This window comes from Macaca fascicularis, chromosome 6 (assembly GCF_037993035.2).
Source record: "Macaca fascicularis isolate 582-1 chromosome 6, T2T-MFA8v1.1".
In the NCBI taxonomy this organism is placed as follows: domain Eukaryota; kingdom Metazoa; phylum Chordata; class Mammalia; order Primates; family Cercopithecidae; genus Macaca; species Macaca fascicularis.
This window is the reverse complement of record NC_088380.1, coordinates 73,146,692-73,165,148: the sequence shown is the minus strand read 5'-3', so window position 1 is coordinate 73,165,148 and position 18,457 is coordinate 73,146,692. Positions and strand designations below refer to the sequence as shown.

At 37.6% G+C, this 18,457-nt stretch overlaps 1 long non-coding RNA gene across 6 annotated transcripts in view; it reads left to right on the top strand.

Moving 5' to 3' along the window:
• LOC102145075 (uncharacterized) overlaps nt 1–18,457 on the top strand; it is a 117,851-nt gene that overhangs the window by 23,957 nt on the left and 75,437 nt on the right. Inside the window, exon 4 of one of the 6 annotated variants that reach the window (XR_012414544.1) lies at nt 11,645–15,102. The exons of 3 other annotated variants lie outside the window; for them this stretch is intronic. This is a non-coding gene — a long non-coding RNA (uncharacterized lncRNA). Of the gene's footprint in view, nt 1–2,188; nt 3,029–5,002; nt 6,480–11,644; nt 15,103–18,457 lie in introns of those variants that run through there. 2 more of the 6 variants (XR_006698731.3, XR_012414545.1) reach the window with 2 other exon arrangements.

Below are 18,457 nucleotides of genomic sequence, written 5' to 3'. Positions count from 1 at the left end.
TGCCCAGCCCTGGGCCATTTGGTCACTTGAGGGAGTTGTCTCTTTTTTAACTCTTCTCTGTACACACTTGCTTTTTCTTCTCTACAACTTCACATCTCCTTTAACAGTTTTACTTACTAAAAACAAACCATTGTTGGAAGTTCTTGGATTTTTTTTTTTTTTTTTTTTTTTTTTTTTGAGACGGAGTCTCCGTCCCATCGCCCAGGCTGGAGTTCAGTGGCACAATCTCGGCTAGCTGCAAGCTCCGCCTCCCAGGTTAACGCCATTCTCTTGCCTCAGTCTCCCGAGCAGCTGCGACTACAGGCACCTGCCACCATGCCCAGCTAATTTTTTATATTTTAGTAGAGATGGGGTTTCACCATGTTGGCCAGGAAGGTCTCAATCTCCTGACCTTATGATCCGCCCACCTCAGCCTCCAAAAGTCCTTGGATTACAGGCCTGAGCCACTGCGCCCAGCCAGATTTTTTTTTTTTCTCCAGATATTGGAACTTTGATTTCTTTCATTGAGCATCATGGGTTGTCTCAGGGATTTGAGATGTGCTTCCTTATAAATTTCTCCTTCTAGACTCAGGAGAGCTTGAGGAACACATGTCTGCTCTGTTCAATCTCTTGTAATTGCAGTGAATGTGATTTGAGTTTTAACTGCTCGATCACTATTTGTTGACACTTCAGGAATCTCACCTTTATATTCAACCTGCTGTTGCCAGTGAGACCTGAACAAAACCAAGATCAATAACATGAAATTGTGGAGGGGGTGGGGTAGGTAAGAAATGTGAATGTATGTTAAAAAGATTTAGAGATGAATGGGAAAAGAGAGAAGACCATGTATTAAGAAAAGAGAATCTACTGTCTTTGGGCCTTCAGTTTCTTCATCTATAAAACAAGAGTATTGAGAAGAAAACAAGCCAAATGTCTGTTATTTGGTGCACTCTAGTAAATTAAACAAATAATCCATAAAGGAGAGAAAATCATTTCTCCAGATGCAGCTCATTTGTAGATAAAGCATACACATTTTCTTCTACTTTATCTTGGAAAATTCAACTACAGGGAGGAAAGAGAGATTTCAGAAATAACTTTCTCCCTGATTCTATTCATAATTAAACTTCAGTCTTCACATCAAATATGATTCTATTCCTGTCCATAATCTCTTATCTGCTTCCTAGAGCTTTTTCTGAATGAGAATTGGAAGAGAGAAATGCTCTGCTGCTCTTAATTCTTCCTTGGGCACATCCACATTAGAACATTTTTAAAACCATAAAAACTGCACTGTAGGCTCCAAAGCCATCTTGTGAATTGTGTTAGGGGAAAGAATGTTTTCCTATCTTTTCTGCCCTTGCAGGATTTATTGCCTGTGGAGGCCTCTGGATCACCCCAGTTCATATAAACAGGAAACACAATCCCAAGTAAAAAAGAGAAAGCTGGAGCAAGCCAATCACTATAGGTATAATTCACACACACACACACACACACACACAAATAGCACATTGCTAAATTTCCTTCCCTCAAGATTATGCAATGCTGGACTTCCAGAAAGCTGGAAACTGTATATAGTGAATGCAAATCAAGTGCCCCAGAGCCTCAGATTGAAAGTGCGTAGGTCCAAAGTTAAATGAGGTAGGCGTAACCTGTTGTAGACACTAGAAATAAGATTTCAGCATACCTGGGTCATGTCCTTTCATGATATATAGGCCCTTTAAATACTAAAGTGCTGTGAAAATAGAAGTATCATCTGGAATGAGACAAAAAGCATTTAGACAGTGAGATATTAAACAGAATTTAATGATATGATAAAGTGTGATACCACTAGTGGTTGTACAGTAATGACATGGAAAGTTGAGTCTAAGCTTTTACAGAGAAGAGCTTCATGTATATATTATATATAGAGAGAGAGAGAGTTAAATTTTATCTTATATATAATGTGTAATTTAAAAATTGGGAGTGACATCAGCAAGATGGCAAATTAGAAGCTCCTAGCACTCCTTTGCCCCTCAAAAAAACCCTAAAACAACAAATAACTACTAAAGTAACTAAAGGAGAGCACTAGAGAACAGCAGAGAAGCAGTAGAAATCCTATAGAACATAGAAACCCAGGATGGGCACACAGAAAAAGGAAGGAGGCAATTCACCTCTGCCACTTCACTCCCCAAGTTTTGACCAGTTTAGAACCAGGAATGTCTTCTCCCTGCAGGGAAAGGTAAGCAAGAGGACCCCAGAAGATCCCATTACCACTATGGACAACTGGGATCTTTGCTATTGGAGATTCCTGCAGCCCTCAAAGGCTCTGAACCCAGTTAAGGAAGCTCACAGAGCCCACACAACTGAGATACTCCCAAAGAAGGAGATGACATTGTGCATTGCACCTCATGGCTCAAGTGCTACTGCTCTGCAACATCTTATAACTTGAGTCACTGCCAAAGTGCATCATACTCTGGGGCCAAATAGGTATCGTATCTCTCCATTCCTGAAGCTAAGCTGCCACTGCACCATGCCCACCTCATATCATGCCATACCCAAGCAGAGGTGCTATTACATCTTATCTACTAAGGACAAGCTACTACAGACCCACTTCATGACCTCTACCAGTCATTAGTGCACCCACCATTTAGAGTCAAGCTGAAGTAATGCCTTGTCCCTAAGGGAACTGGAATCTTGAAACCAGAACTGCCAAAATTCAAAGACAAAAAGAGAACTTTAAAAGCAGCAAGGGAAAAGCACCAAGTTACATATAAAGGAATGCCCATTAAACTACCAGAACATTTCCAAGCAAAAACCTTGCAGGCCAGGAGAGAATGGGATGATATATTTAAAGTGCTGAAAGAAAGAAAAAAAAAAAAAAACCTGGTAGCCAAGAATACTATGCACAGAAAATCTGCCCTTCAGAAATGAATAGAAATAGTCTCCCCAGACAAGCAAAAGCTGAGAGAATTTATTATTATGAGACTTGCCTTACAAGAAATGCTTAAAGGACTTCTTCAAGCAGAAATTAAAGGACAATAATGCCATCATGAACAAACATGAAAGTATAAAACTCACTGGTAGGGGGAAATGCATCAAATCCAGAATACACCAGTTCCATAAAGGTGGTATGTAAATCATATCTATTTCCAGTATATAGGTTAAAAGTAAACATGGTCAAAAATAGCTAAAACTGCAGTAAGTTGCGTAGAAATACACAATATAGAAAGATGTAAATTGCAACATGAAAACAAATTATGGAATGGGAGGGTCAAAGTCTAGAGTTTTTATATGCAACAGAAGTTAAGTTGTTAACAGCTTGGAATAGATTATAACTGTAATGTTCTATGTAAGCCTCATGGTAGCCACAAGACAAAAGAACTACAGCAGATACACAAATGATAAAAAGAAAGGAATCAAAGCTTAGCACTCTAGAAAACTGTCAAGTCAAAGAGGAAGACAACAAGAGAGAAAGAAAAGAACAAAGGAACTACTAAACAGCAAGAAAACAAGAACAAAGTGACAGTGATAACTCCTGACCTGTCAATAATAACCATAAATATAAATGAATTAAATTATTCAATCAAAAGACATAGCATAGCTTAATGGATTAAAAAAAAAAAACCACACCCAAGATCCAGCTATATGCTGCCTAGAAGAGACCTAATTAGGCTTTAAGGACACACAAAGGCTGAAAATGAAAGGATGAAAAGATATTCCATGCAAATGAAAACCAAAAGAGAGTAGGGGTGGCTACACTTTTATCTGATAAACTAGACTTCAAGTCAAAAACTGTTGCAAGAGGCCGGGCGCGGTGGCTCAAGCCTGTAATCCCAGCACTTTGGGAGGCCAAGATGGGTGGATCATGAGGTCAGGAGATCGAGACCATCCTGGCTAACACGGTAAAACTCCGCCTCTACTAAAAATACAAAAAAAAAAAAAATAGCCGGGCGAGGTGGCAGGCACCTATAGTCCCAGCTACTCGAGAGGCTGAGGCAGGAGAAATGGCGTGAACCCAGGAGGCGGAGCTTGCAGTGAGCTGAGATCGCGCCACTGCACTCCAGCCTGGGCAGCAGAGCAAGACTCCATCTCAAAAAAAAAAAAAAAAACTGTTGCAAGAGACAAAGATCATTATTTAATGACAAAGGGGTCAAGTCATTAAGAGTACATATTAATTGTAAATATATATGGACCTAACATCAGAACATATAAATACATAAAGCAAAATTAAACATGAAGAGTGAAATAGATAATATGACAATAGAATAAAATTTTTCTTCCTTCCTTCCTTTCTTCTTTCCTTTTCCCTTCCTTCCTTTCTTCTTTCCTTTTTTCTGCCTTTCTTTGTTCCCTTCTCTTTCTTTTCTTCCTTTTTTCCTTTCTTTTCTCTCTTCCTTTCTTCCTTTTTTCCCTTCTTTCTTCGTTTCTTCCTTTTTTCCTTCTTTTCTTTTTCATTTATTTCCTTCCTTTCTTTCATTTCTCTCTCTCTCTCTCTCGCTTACTTGCGTACTTTCTTTCTTTCCTTCCTTTGACAGGTTCTCACTCTGTTGCCCAGACTGGAGTGCAGTGGCACAATCATGGCTCACTGCAACCTCGACTTCCTGGGCTTAAGTGATCCTCTAGCTTCCCAAGTAGCTGGGACTACAAGCATGCACTTTTTTTTTGTAGAGTCAGGGTCTCACTATGCTACCAAGGCTGGTCTCAATCTCCTAAGTTCAAGTCATCCTCCCACCTTGGCCTCCCAAAGTGCTATGATTACAGGCACAAGCCACCGTGCCCAGCAGTAGATAATTTCAATATCCTAATTTCAACAATTCATAGCTCAAACACCCAGGAAATTGATAAATACTGGATTTAAATTGCAGTTTTGACCAAATAGACCTACCAAACCTACAAAGTTGTTGGAAGGACTTTCCATCCAACAACTGCAGAACACATATTTTCTCCAGCGCACATGGAACGTTTTCCAATATAAGCCATATGTTAGGCCACAAAACAAGTCTTAACAAATTTAAGAAGATTAAAATTGTCTCTCATATCATTTCAGGCCACAATAATACGAAACTAGAAATTAATGGCTGGAGGAATGCTGGAAAATTGAAAAATATGTGGAAATGAAATAACATGCTCCTGAAAAACCAATGAGTAAAAGAAGAAATCGAAATGGAAATTAAAACATATCTTGAGACAAATGAAAATATAAACACAACATACCAATATCTATGGAATGTACCAAAAACAATTCTAAGAGAGAATTTTATGGCAATAAACACTTACGTTAAAAAAGAAGATTCCAAATAAACAGTCTAATATTACATCTCAAGAAACTAGAAGAAGAACAAAATAAACCTAAAGTGAGCAGAAGCAAAATAATAAAAGTCAGAATATAAATAAATCAAATAGAGAAAAAAATAAAATAAATCAACAAAACTAAAACTAAGAGTTTGGTTTTTTAAAAAATAAACAAAATTGACAAGCCTTTGCTAATCTAAGAAAAAAGAAGAAGACCCAAATAAAATCAGAAATGAAAGTGAAGAAAGTAAAACACATGCCTCAAATAAAAAAATAAGGAATTATTATGAATAATTATATGCCAACAAATTGAATAATCTAGAGGAAACGAGTAAATTCCAAGAAAGTAAATTCCAAGAAACCTACCAAGATTGAATTGAGAAGAAATGCAAAGCCTGAGCAGACCAATAACAAATAAATAAATTAAAGAATCAAAAACCTCCCAACAAAGAAAAGCTTAAGACCAGATGCCTTCGCAATTGAATTCTAGTAAACATTCAAATAAGAATCAATATCTATACCTCTTAAACTCTACTGAGAAAAATAGACCTTGAGAAAATGCTTTTAAACACATTTTACGAGGTCAGCATCACCTTAATACCTATGCCAGAGAAAGATAGCACAAGAAAATAAAACTACTGATTAGTTTATCTGATGAACACTGATGGAAAAATCCTAGGTAAAATATTAGCTAACCAAATCCAACAACATCTCAAAAAGATTATATATCATGACTGAATGGGATTTATCCCTGGCATGGCAAGGCTGGCTTAAAATACATCCATCAGTGTGATACATCATATTAACAAAATAAAAAGATAAAAACTACAGGATCATCTCAATTGATGGAGAAAAAGCATTTGACAATGTCCAACATCCTTTCTGGATAAAGAACTCTCAACAGTTTGGGTACAGAAGAAGAGGTCCTCAACATAGTAAAGGCCATTTATGAAAAACTAACATTATAATCAATGGAGAAAAACTGAAACCTTATCTACTAAGATCCAGTACAACAGAAGGATGCTCACTCTCATCACTTACATTCAACATTGTACTGGAGATAATAGCAAAAGCAATCAGACAAGAAAAGCAAAGAAAAGGCATCCAAATAAAGAAATAAAATTACCTCTCTTTGCAGATAACATTATCCTATATGTATAAAAGCCCAAAGATTCCACCCCAAAACTGTTAAGACTAATAAATGAATTTAATAAACTTTCAGAATATAAAATTGACACACCAAAATCAGTAGCATTTGTATACACAGAAAACAACTAATTGAAAAAACAAATCAAGAAACAATCTCATTTTCAATAGCATCCAAAAAATAAAACAAAATACCTAAGAATAAATTTAAGCAAGGAGGTGAAAAATCTGTACACTGAGGCCGGGCGCGGTGGCTCAAGCCTGTAATCCCAGCACTTTGGGAGGCCGAGACGGGCGGATCACGAGGTCAGGAGATCGAGACCATCCTGGCTAACACAATGAAACCCCGTCTCCACTAAAAATACAAAAAAATTAGCCGGGCGTGGTGGCGGCGCCTGTAGTCCCAGCTACTCGGGAGGCTGAGGCAGGAGAATGGCGGGAACCCGGGAGGCAGAGCTTGCAGTGAGCCGAGATCGCGCCACTGCACTCCAGCCTGGGCGACAGAGCGAGACTCCGCCTCAAAAAAAAAAAAAAAAAAAAAAAAAAAAATCTGTACACTGAGAACTACAAAACATTGATGAGAGAAACTGAAGAAGACACAAATGAATGAAAGCGATCCCATGCTCATGAATCATAAAAATTAATATTGTTAGAATGTCCATGTTACTCAAAACAATATACAGATTTAACACAATCTCTATCAAAATCTTAATGGCATTCTTAGAAATAGGAAAACAATACTAAAACTTGTAAAGAACTATAAAAGATCCCAAAGAATCAAAACAATTCTAAGAAAGAAAAAATAAGTTGGAGGCATCACACTTCCTGATTTAAAATTATATTATAAAGCTATAGTAATCAAAACAATATGATACTGGCATAGAAAACAGACTTATAGACCAGTTGAGCAGAATAGAGTGTTTCAGAAATAAATCCAAACATATATGGTCAACTAATCTTTGGTGCCAAGGGCACCAAGAGGATACAACAGGGGAAGGATGGTGTCTTCAATAAATGGTGCTGAGAAAACTAAATTTCCACATGCCAAAGAATGAAACTGGACCTTTATCTTATGTCATACACAAAAACAAAACTCATATAAGACCTAAATATAAGATATAAGACCAGATATAAGACCTAATATAAGATATAAGACCTAAATATAAGACCTCATATGCAGAAATTGGGGCAAGAAGGGATGATCACTTAACAGTGAAATTGATCTCAAAGAATAAACACTTGCACGCAGAAATGAGGAGGTATTAACCTGGAAGTAGAAAAATAAGGGAGACACAATCCAATCCAGGCCCAATGGTATGAGGCAAATAAAAGAGAGAGTGACATCATAGGATAAAATAGAAGGGAAGAAGATGTTGGTGACGGCAAAATGTGTGGGAAGGGTTGAGATGAAAGGCAGTAGAAGAAAAGATTGGGAGGGGAATGCACCAGGCAAGGAGGGCAGGCAATAAGGGGAAAGAGTAATAGAATGGATTCCTAGGGAAGCTAGTGTTTAAGGAAGTGGCCTAGGATGACAGATGCAGAGTCAGTTTAACTCGAATACAAAAACACTCTGATTGATAAGTTATTTCACTGACTGCTGTGGCTTACATAAGGAAGTAGTCTATCACACTCTGGCCCCATTGACAGCCAGGTGAAAAAATGGTGCAAGGAAATATCGAAATAGTATGAGAGTTGGACTCTGAGGAACAAGTTAAGGGGAATTGCTATGGCAGGGCTGCCAGAGAAAGGGGAAACATTGGGAGCACCTTCATGTTTCCATTGTACTTATTATTGATCTTGGACAATATGAATGTCTCTCATACCCCTACCATTTTATTTTCTTCTGTGTAGACACTGTGAATCGTGTAACTGATCACATTTATTTTACTTGCTTCCAGGAACCTAAAAAATAGAATTTCAGCCTGTTGCTACAAGACCTTAAAGCATATCTTTGGAGTAAGAAATATGTTCCAGGATTCATCTTACTTTTACTAACTTCACTCCCTTCTTTCACCAATTTTCTTGCCTTATTTTTTCCTGTTTTCTTTGTTTTTATAGGACATCTCTACTCTGTTTCAAATGAGATGAGGTGGAGGTAATAAACATTTTAGTCTGTGGTTAATTCAAAGTTTGCACAAAGAACATAATTAAAAACTCAGATACTAGACACTTGGCAAAGAGCATTTATTACAATAGAACTTTTAAGAACATGAATAATTCTACAAGTCATATTTGCTGCCAGGTTTACATCTTTTATATATACTCTAATAGTGACATTAAAATGGCAGGGGCATTGCTCAGGCTCCAAATTCCCATATATGTACCTCGTTACTAGTGTGACCATAAAATTAACTGTCCCAAACCAGGCACTTTGAGAGTCGGAAGGGGCACTACTAATAATTATGCCAGGACAACAGGTATGTGCTAAGACATACTCACCTTACATAAAGATCGATTTTAAAATGTAAGCTGAAGTTCCAAATTACCCTTATTCTCTGAGGAAAATCCTCAACTCTGCTATAATACTCTTGCCGTTTTCTGCAGGAAATAGCTATGAGAGTTCTTTTAGTGCCAGAGTTGTTTGGAATGTCCACAGGGCTCTGTTAACTTTCAAAAAAGGATTATAAAGCTTACCAGTTGTGATGGGTAGGACTTCTGCTAGTCAATCAAGTAACTGGTTAGCTCATCATGCTCATGGTGAAACCACCCAAAAGGATGGAAATGGAGGAGAGTGATTGAATTTAGATAGCTCTTCTGTTACTTTCCCTGGACCACTGAAATTTGCTTCATTTGATTACATCTATTCAATATGAAAGCAAATCTCATGCATTTGAAATGCACAGTACTTAAAATATCACATGCAACCTTTGGACCAAATATTAATTGAAATCATTTGTGTTGTATTATGGCTTCATGCAAACTCTCAGAAAATTGTATTCATGGCCATTTTGATAGACAAATTTAAGAAAGTTCTTAAAAGGAGCTTTATTTTTTAAAAAAAACCCTACAGTAAACCCATGTTCATATTTCGGATAGCCCTTTGGTCCTTGTGCCTGGCTACCCACTGAAATGTCAGAGAGGAAAAAAAATATGCAGGGCACAGTTCTAACCAGATGAGAGTGAAGAACAAAAGAAATTTCTGGTAGAAATATAGATGGACAAGTTTTCCATCCTGAAATGGAACCTCCAAGACAACCCACAAGAGATGGCTTTTCCAACTGTGAAAGAAGAACACACCTTGAAACAGAGCATTTTATTAAGCATCTAAAATTAGCATTTGGGGGGCTGAGTTTTTTAAGCCTACTACTCTGATGGATGTGTTTCTCCAGGTCATTATTAAGCAGCACATTGTTTAGGAGGAGATGGCCCTAGAGACTGGGAATACTTCACCTGCTTCTGACCATAACTCGACAGAATGTTGAAATACTGCTATTGTTTCACCACTCTTCATCTATATGATCACTCTTACCACTCTCATGTATCTCATACTAACTGCTCCAAAACTGGAGACTAATGCCAGTCTTTTACTTTCCTCCTCAACCAGAAGGGAAATTTGATTGGGAAATATACTACAGTTTAATCATTTAAGACTCTATTTTTACAAAAGAGAGAGAAGAGTGGTAAACTCCAGTGTGCTCAAGAAAAAGATATGTATTTAAGATACATTTGGAAAGGATCTTCCATCTCTCTCTTGTCAGGTCAATGGGCTCTGACAAGGAAGGAAACAAGGAAAAGAAGTCCACTTTCCACAGGTTAACATGGTACCCTTTGTGAGAGGCTCTCAGCTTCTTCAAAGATGAGTTTTCCTCCCAGTTAACAACATACTTGAGGACAAGGTCTCTAGCCTGAAAGAAATGCGCTCAAACTCTGACTTAAACTGCCGTATAACTTAGCAAGTTACCTAATTTCTCAAACCACAGCCCTAGAGATATATTTTTTTAAGATGACAATAATAATATCTATGGCACCAAGTTGTCCTAAGGATAAAATGTGGTAACATGTGTAGGTGTTTAATATAGTGTCGGGTATGCAGTGAGCATTTTAGAAAGTATAATTTATTATTATTATTCAGATGAAGCTGTAGTGCTAACAAATGTTTGTGAAACCCAGTAAGTTTGGAATGTTTACTGACAGAACTAATGGTAAGGCCACACTGAGGTACTCAAACAGATGTATTTACATTTTATGTAAACATGGGGTTTTAGTATTCTCTACCTGCTGTATCTTCTCTGGTTCTGCCAATTTGCTTTTATTAACTTTCTTCATTAGTAAAGTTATATACCCATCCTACTACATCTGAACAAATTATAATCTGAAAAATATACACACCAAGATCTTTGCTTTAAAAAAATCAAATACTACAATTTAACCTAAATATTTACAGTAAAAGTGCTTTTACATTTCTAAAATGTGGGCAGAGAATAAATTCTTGAGCTTAAGTAAAAGAGGCAACACATTGTGACTGACATGAGTATTACCAAAGCCCTACAGAGAATGTGATAGAAATCAACATGTGGCAGTATTAAAATATTTAAGGGATTTCTTATAGTTTAGGCTGCAGCACTAGTGGGTCAAGAATCACTCGAATTTATAAGAACAAACAGTCATGTCAAAAACACAGTTTCATTTGTCATACCCTTATACTGTATTGACTCTCCATTGAGTATTTGTACTTGCAAATTTCAAATACCCAGCTGCTTTTCATTTATGATGTGCAAGATTTTAAAAGCTCTAAACACTCCAGAGAGGAAGAAATTATACTGCGTGATCTTGGTAGGGGGAAAGTGGATATAATCAGGAATGACATAGCAAACAGGGGGACAGGCAGACTTAAATCTAAGAACAAAAAACAACTTTTCTAACTACGACAAAATCGAATATGATATTATCCAAAGGAAAGTCAAAGACATCAATGACACAAAATAATTTGATGAGGCCAAATGAAGAATTTTAATTCTTCAAATATCATTAATGCAATCATTTCATTCCGCAACTGGCAGAATTGTGAAGAGTTCAGAAAGGCATAGAGAGGGGCTGAAGGACAGCCAGGGGACAGCCAGGAAAGTCTGGGGACAGGGAAGCCAGGGCTGCTATCGGGAAAGGCACGAGGCTTGGTAGGATAGAGCTCCTCCAAGGAGGCCAAAAGCAGGCAGCCTGCCCTTGTTTGAAAGACAATGTTGTCTACTCTCTCCAAAATGGTTTGTCTCTGATTACAGGCTCATTTGTTCCTCCCATGCCTTCAATTCTCCAGGTGAATCTCATTTGATGCTGGAGGAAAAGATAGTAGAACTAGAGCTCCTGACTTTAATTCACAATGCTTTTAGATGTGCATAATTAAAACTCAGCACATGAGGTAAAGGAGGGAAGACTGAAAGATGGGGGCAGGAAAAATGTGAAGAACACTGATTAAGAGGAAGAGAACAGTTGAGAACCTGTAAGAACTGTAAGGAGAAGAGGAGGAGATGAGTGAACTTCAAGAAGGAGGAGAGAAGATGACCTGCTGGGCTGGAGGATCTTGAAACATTTCCAGACACAAAACAAATGGGTGAGGAAATAAACAATACCAGCTCCTATGGCTAAAATGAAAAAGAGTTCTCCATTTCCTGTGGAAAATTGGAGCTCACTCAAAACACTGATGGTAATTGTGTTTAGTTTTCTTTGCAACTGTTCTGCTATAAATTGCTATTACTAAATAACTTTGAAGTTTTAATTTGCAGGTTCAGTAAAGTTGCAGAAAACCTTCCTCTGTTTTAATTTTCAAATTAAATTCTCAGAGTTGGGATCATGGAGATCAACTGTGCCAGCCCTTATCTGATTCATAGAAATCATCTCTCTTGATGAGCCAATACCTGCCATGGGAATCAGTTAAGCAATGTGGTCTAAGCCCCATAGATTCCCAAGGGGGTGATATCTTGGATGACTGGCCAAGATTTTAAATTGAGAAAAGTAGATTTCACATCCCAGCTCTCTAGGCACTTAAATCAGCAATCACATGAAATCCTGGAACTCCCTTGACACTAAATAAGGATCCTTAATATTTAGATAGCACTTGAGAGTTTGCAGAAGATGTTTACATCAATGCTCTCATCTGATTCTCACTATAGACACAGGAAGGATTATATTCCTACTTTGCAGATTAGAATACTAATAGCACTCAGAGAATTTATGGGATTTGTCCAACGTCACAAACGAATAGTCTTCTAACTCCAGCTTACTTCTGCAGATGTACAAAAACACTTACTGAAGTAACTGTAGTAGTTCGTTTTCATGCTGCTGATAAAGATATACCCAAGACTGGGCAATTTACACAAGAAAGAGGTTTAATGGACTTATAGTTTCACGTGGCTGGGAAGGCCCCACAATCATGGCAGAAGCTGAAAGGCACGCTCACATGGTGGCAGAGAGAAAAAAAGAGCTTGTGCAGGAAAACTCTCCTATTTAAAACTATCGGATCTCATGAGTCTTATTCACTATCACAAGAACAGCACAGGACAGACCTGCATCTATGATTCAGTTACCTCCTACTGGGTCCCCTCACAGCATGTGGGAATTCAAGATGAGACTTGGGTGAGGATACAACCAAACCATATTATTCGGCCCCTGGCCCCTCCCAAATCTCATGTCCTCACATTTCAAAACCAATCATGCCTTTCTAACAGTCCCCCAAAGTTTTAGCTCATTTCAGCATTAACTCAAATGACAATAGTCCAAAGTCTTATCTGAGAAAAGCCCACTTCCTTCTACCTATGAGCCTGTAAAATCAAAGGCAAGTTAGTTACTTTCTAGATACAATGTGGGTACAGGCACTGGGTAAATACAGCCTTTCCAAATGGGAGAAGTTGTCCAAAACAAAGAGGCTACAGGCCCAATGCAAGTCCAAAATCCAGTGGGGCAGTCAAATATTAAAGCTCCAAAATGATCTCCTTTGACTCCATGTCTCACATCCAGGTCATGCTGATGCAAGAGGTGGGTTCCCATGGTCTTGGGCAGTAACTTTTGATGCAAACTATTAAATTATATGGTACTAAAGAAATCTCCAAGAAAAGACACCATTAAGAATGTGCTAATACAGTTACAAGGATAGCATTGGCAGTTAATCTAATCAAATAATACACTGCTTCTCTCAGTGGTGTATGTAAGAATCTAAGTATTTGAAAATCTGTATATGCTGTGAATGCATTGTATCTTGTTTATTACTACACAATAATTATGTTATTCTAGGTCATTATTTTAGGAAAGTTTCTACAAGAAGTTTCTGCAGAATTCAAAGTATGATGCATATAACTAAGGCATACATGTTCCATTAATCAAAATCAAGGCCTTGGATTCCTTTACAGAACAGATCCTTCCTGGTTAGAGAGGGAGGTTGGTGTAATGGTTAGGCACACATACCCCAATACCAGTCTACCCTGCACTTAAAGCCTGCTTCTGCCACTTATTTGTTGTCTGATACTGAGCAAATTAATTAATCTTATTTTCATCAGTTTTTCCACCTATAAAATGGTGATTAAAATTTCATCAATCCCTTAGGATACTGTGAAAATTCAGAGTTCATACCTTTAAGGTGTTTAAAACCATACCTGATACACAGTAAGCCCTATTTCTAAGTTATGATTATTTTCATCTGCAGAGCATTATATATTAGGTGTGCTGGTGTCTTAGGCAATCCTCAATATAACTCTAAGAGATAGGATTATTACAACACCTAAAAGAGGAAAAGGTTTCAGAGGAGGCCAGTAATTAGCCTCACATCATACAGCTAATAAATGGCACAGTCAAGCTTCAGCCTTATCCTTCAGGGTCTAATTTTTTTTGACACTTCCCTCTAGAGAGAGGGCAGTGGAGTACAAGCCAAGATAGCTGTTGTGTTTTGTCCTTGCAAATACATCTCGTATCTCAGACCTCAATTCTACAAACCTACCATTGTTCCTTTACAAGTTAATTTTTTTAAATGAAGTCCATTAAAGAAATGGGTATCAGTTTGACCAAAGCATAAGACATGACAAAGTTATAAGGCATGTTACAATGGTACATGATCTTTGAGACTAGAAAACATTTATGTAGAGAGTATCTCATTGAATTTCCACAGCAAATGGCCACTGTCTGTATTTTATAGTTGGAACAATGGGTTCAGTGATGTTAGATCATTCTGGTATTTCCAGGCCACATGGTGAAGGGATCATTCTGAATCTGAATGTACAGCTCTTTCCTCTGAACACTTTCATATCTGCTAATTTATACTTGACTTATATGTTTTTTCTAGTTTGCCTTGGGAAAAGTAATGTGATGCCACTAACCAGATGTGACCCTGCTAAGCCTTTCACCAAAATTTATCTTATTGTCCCTGCCACCGGATAGACCCCATCTAAACAGGATGCATACCCACCCAATCCCCAAAACTCCATAATGAAGGCTCTCCACAGGGCATGGCTCATTCTTCCAGTGGCTTCTCCAGTGAGAATTTATGGAACATTTAGTGGAAAATAGTAAATTACAACTAAATACATATTATTGAAGGGATTTTAAAAAAGAAAAAAAACGTTCTTTTATGGATAGCTAAAAGTTGCATTTCTACAACTAAAGGGGTTGCATATACAAATGGAAATGGAAAAAATCACCTTTACTAATTTTATTTTTACTAGTAAAATATACTTTACTAATAAGCATTTAAAGGTCATGTTTAATCCTATCTCAAACCGAAAAAAAGAAGTGATGTGAAGTGTATGAATATATAGTGCTTTTCAAGGTTCTCGCACAAAAACTTTTAGAAACATCAGTGTGAAGTTAGGGTGTTTTAATATTTATCCAGTAAAAGAATTGTAAAGGGTAGCCATGTTTTTCCCTCCTGCTTACCGTATCCCAGGAAAAAGGACCAAAGGAACTTCTCTGAAATGTTACTTTACAAAATTTCAAAAGCACCATCTCCAAACTGCTGTTCAGCAGAAAGAAATCACCAGTTTCAGTTCACTTGGGACCTATAAATCCAGAAATCAAGAGAAAAAGCTTTGCATCCCCTGACTTGAGTTGCATGATGCAATTGAACAATTTCATTGGAATATTTCAGAGTTGCAGTTCTAAGTAGAAAGTAAAAAATAAATAAGATGCCATGGTATTTATCACTCCTCCAAGAATTTTAGGCAAGTCAGATTTTATACTCTCTGCAAAATGGATGTCCCTATTTAGTAGCCCATCCCAGCATCTCCTAAGAATAAAGTGCTTCCAGGACTAACCTCAAAGCGAATCACATAACCAGAACTTACAAAGTTTTACACCACAAGCACTTCAAATCAGTAGGTATCTTAAATCAATAATTATGCTGCTATCATTAGCGAGACAATGAAAGTGGAAATAATCAAATATTTTTAGGTCCATTTTCCTCCTTTCACAAACTGGAAAAAATTATGTTAGTATCTGTAGTGCTGATGATTGGAAGCCTTAGAAGTTTTCAATAAGATTTAAATCAAGTGTATTTTATATGGGCCAAAATGAGAGCTGTGGGGGAAAGTGTTTTCTTGAACTGATTCAAGTTACTTGTTTTAGTGTTTAATTAACGACCTGGTGACATGTTTTGAAAATAGCAATATTTCTAACTCCCTTAGCAATGTCAAATCCAGGACTTCCTCTTCTCTGCAGCCAAGGTTGAGTTTTAACTCCAGCTCCATGGATAATAAGGAGGAAAGTTTTCTGTTACGGTAACTAAAAGATGTATTTCCACCCCAGTGACTAACTGTGTCATGAAACAAAGAAACAAAAGATAAGGAAGGTGGAATAGGAACAGAGCAGAGCCTAAATAACTGGGCAAGCTTTCCCCAGCCACAATAAACAGCAGATTATTTGAAACCGCTCTTGCAATTCTCCTTACATCCCTCATAATAAGAGCTCAGGAATATCTAGACTTAAAAGAAGAGGCCCTGCAGAGGCACCTCAGCAAAGGCATGAAAAATAAAGAAAAGAGAGGGGAAATTTCTACTAATGAAAAAAATAATGATAATTATCTAACACATTCTCTTTTGTATTCCGTGAAAGAATTTTAATGTCATTTTCTCAAAAGTATGCCTAATCCATTTCCAACCTGAAAGAATATACTTTACATCAGAGAAATGCAAAGTACTTGTAAAATTACAAATGCCTCTCTGGGAATATCAGTTTCTTCCAGCTGGTTGCACACTTTTTTCCTCCTTCCATCCACCATGTTGGTTTAGTCAATGGTGCTACTATCAACTGGCAGAAGGAAATGTGTCACTGAAAATCTTTTCCTCACAATCATTTTTCTACTTGGAAGGCATATACACTCGCCACCTACTCTACCTTGCCTATTTTTTAAGCTAATTACAGCTTGAAAGATCTGTTTACAAAACAAGTGTCTGTATCCTCTATAATTCCCTTCCCCCTTCTCCTTTTCTTTCTACCTCTTCTCTAATTACTCCAGCAAAATCTCTCATCTTCTCTTGGTTATATTATTTATTTATTTATTATTTTATTTTATTTTGAGACAGGGTCTTACTCTGTCACCCAGGCTGGAGTGCAGTAGTGCAATCATGACTCACTGCAGCCTCGACTTCCTGGACTCAGGTGATCCTCCCACCTTAGTCTCCCAGGTAGCTGAGACTACAGGCACACATCACCATACCAGGTTAATTTTTGCATTTTTTTGTAGCAACGGGTTTCTCCATGTTACCCAGACTGGTCTCAAACTCCTGGGCTCAAGCAATCCACGCCTCAGCCTCTTAAAGTGCTGGAATTACAAGCGTGAGCCACCGTACCCAGCCTCTCCTGGTTACATTTATAAATGACAACAACTAAAAGTTCTTGTTGTTTTGGAACTCTAGAAGTATAAAAAACTATTACATGTACAATTGTGTCAAATAAAAGGAAATCTTTTAACTTTGAAGTGAAATTAGATCAAATAAATATCTGTCTTCAAAGCCCTTGAAAATGTTCATAAATCTAAAATCTTCTCCAGCATTTCTGTCTACTTCCTTATTCTTCTCTCCTTCAAGCACAATCATGTCAGATTAAAATATAATAACATTTAGCCTTCTCATTTTGCTGATAATGTGATGGCATTCCTCTTTTTCTTGTTATCTCATTGCAAATGGGGGTAGTCAGTTGAATCATGGCTTAAACAAACTATGGATTTTTCTTGAAATTTAACTACTAAAGAGTAGTACCAATGACATTTTTCCTGTGGAGAAATATGTCAGTGTCACAGATAATTCAATTTCAAAATGATTCCCAAGAGAACTCATTCAAAAGATGTTAAACACTGACTACTGACGAATCTGACAGAGTGTACTATGCATTAAGAACTAACAAAAATTGGATCCCCTAAATGGGCTTGCTCTCCCATTCATTGTCATCAACAGCTTCACTGAAAGGCAGGACCACAATGGTGGTGAATAACACAGGCTTTGAAGTCAGATGGCCCACATCCAAATTTTAGCTCTGCCACATACTAGCTGGGAAAACTTGAGCAAGTCACTGTTTTAGACCCTAAATGTCTTCATCTCTAAAATAGGGATAATTATAGTACCTGTGCCATACAGACGCTATGAGAATTTAATGAATTAATTCATGTAAGTTTACAGAACAATTCCCGTCAGATGGTAAGCCACCAATAAATGTTAGAGATCTTTATTATTATTATTATTATTATTACTATTATTACATTAGGCACCAGAATCTCTTCCCCTTTTGTATACCCCTTACGGAAGTTCACATGGAGGTGGGTACACCAGGGAGCTCAAAAGAGACTTGATGACACCCAGATGTGTGATGTATGTGATGTGTAAAAGCTGTGTTAAGCTGAGGGGCAGGAAGGCCTGCAGAGCAGCTACTACTATCATCTGGAGTTAACGAGGGCTTGAATTAACCCAGCTGCAGTGGGAAGGAAAATGAGTAAACAGGGCCAAGAGATATGACAAACTCTAAAGATCCAAATGGGAATGGTACCCTCGGCCCAACACTCATGCAAACACTCCTGACATAGCAGCAGGTCAATCAGTAATAGGAAAACCAACATTGTTAGGTGACCAATGCTGCTATATTCCCAGAAGCCTACTTC